The 1913-nt window shown below is 49.9% G+C and overlaps 1 pseudogene across 1 annotated transcript; it reads left to right on the top strand.

The window, feature by feature from the left end:
- The first annotated feature begins 1037 nt into the window (after positions 1-1037).
- Positions 1038-1651, top strand: LOC308618695 (protein TEX261-like; annotated as a pseudogene). Its single transcript has one exon. The product of its transcript is annotated as a protein TEX261-like (transcript).
- Positions 1652-1913: the final 262 nt, after the last annotated feature.

Raw genomic sequence — 1913 nt, 5'->3', positions numbered from 1 at the left:
GTGACTTTCAAGTGTACCTTGGCTTTCACATTCCACTGAAATCTCTTGCATCTTCGCTCCATGAAAAGGCATACTGTGATGGCTGGAGGTGTGCAAATGTCTTCAGTCTGCTCTAGTCCTTCTCATACATGTGCACACACTCTGGGATATGTTGAGAATTTATCAAGTCCCCTTTGCTGTCTCACCTCCTGGAGCTCCCTAGTAAATCCTCAGCTTTCTTTCTGGTCCATGGCTTGCTCAAAATGGTCCTGAACTGTTAGCAGAGCTTCAGGTCTTCCCTGATCACTTGCCAATGAGATCTACTTTAACTGAAATAACTCCAGATCAAGTGAGATCTCTCTAGCAGTGGAATCAAAGGTGATAGGTTTCTTGCCCTGCCTCCACATTTTTTAAAATAAATTTATTTATTTTTGGCTGCACTGGGTCTTCTTTGTTGTGCGTGGGCTTTCTCTAGTTGTGGCGAGCGGGGGCTACTCTTTGTTGCGGTGCACGGTCTTCTCATTGCCGTGGCTTCTCTTGTTGCGGAGCACGGGCTCTAGGTGCATGGGCTTCAGTAGTTATGGCTTGTGGGCTCTAGAGCGCAGGCTCAGTAGTTGTGGCCCACGGGCTTAGTTGCTCTGCGGCATGTGGGATCTTCCCGGACCAGGGCTCGAACCCGTGTCCCCTGCATTGGCAGGCGGATTCTTAACCACTGCACCACCAGGGAAGCCCCTGCCTCCACATTTATTGAACTATGATGATGGGAGGTGACAACAGCTTCCCCAAGAAGGAACACCACATGCTCTTGCTGTTTGTAACTGAATTTCAGTAGTTTTCATGAATAAAATTTTCTCAGTTTGATGTGTGCACTTGGTGAATTTCCAAGCACTGAAATAGTTGTTTGACAATTTTGACAGTTTTCTCCAGCTTTGATAAATGATTTGGGGGAAGAGGATGTGTGGACTTGCTCACAGGATCATGTCAAAAATCCAAATAGCAAGCATGTAGGCCTATCCCAGCAGTCAGGGGGCAGGCAGGGCGTGGACGTCATATGGTTCATGTACCTGCTGAGCTGGCTGTTGCTCTTCATCCAGATGGCCTTCATCATGCTGGCCATCATAGCCGGACTATATTACCTGGCAGAATTGATAGAAGAATACACAGTGGCCACTAGTAGGATCATAAAATACATGACCTGATTCTCCACAGCTGTATCAATTGGTCTTTGCATTTTTGAGTGCTTCCCCACCTGCATGATTGGCATGGGTCTCTGCACCAACCTTGTCTGCTTTGGCCTCCTCCAGACCTTCCCCTTAGTCATGTTGACCTCGCTTAACTTCATCCTGTTGTGTGGGCTAGTGGAGGTGAATCATTACCTAGAGTTTCAATTTTTTGCAGAGGAATATTATCCTTTCTCAGAGGTCCTGGCTTATTTCACTTTCTGCCTGTGGATAATCCCATTTGCATTCTTTGTGTCACTGTCGGCTGGGGAGAACGTCCTGCCCTCCACCATGCAGCCAGGAGACGACATGGTCTCCAATTACTTCACCAAAGGCAAGTGGGGCAAATGCTTAGGAATCCTGGTTGTCTTCTCCTTCATCAAAGAAGCCATTCTACCCAGTAGGCAGAAGATATACTGACCCCCTGGGGAGGGGATGCTGGGGCAAGATCAGGAGAGTCAGGCCCCTGGGCCTCTGCACTAGGTGGGGGCAGTAGCTAGAAGGCACCTTCCCCCAGCCCTGGCCCTCTTTCTCTGACTCCCCCAGATGCCCCCATGCCCACCCTCCTCAGGAGGTTCAGCTTGGCTCAGATCTGATGCTGCCAGAGGCTGAGACTTCAGAGGGCACCAGGGAGGATGCTGTGCCTGCTTAGCCAGGAGGCCGTGATCCACCTTTGAGGGGCAAAGTCTGAGCTCCTGTGGCCCTCCTGCCCCC

This window comes from Mesoplodon bidens (assembly GCF_964165515.1).
Source record: "Mesoplodon bidens genome assembly, chromosome: 6".
Taxonomy (NCBI): domain Eukaryota; kingdom Metazoa; phylum Chordata; class Mammalia; order Artiodactyla; family Ziphiidae; genus Mesoplodon; species Mesoplodon bidens.
The sequence above is the reverse complement of the archived record's forward strand: the minus strand, read 5'-3'. Positions and strand labels throughout refer to the sequence as shown.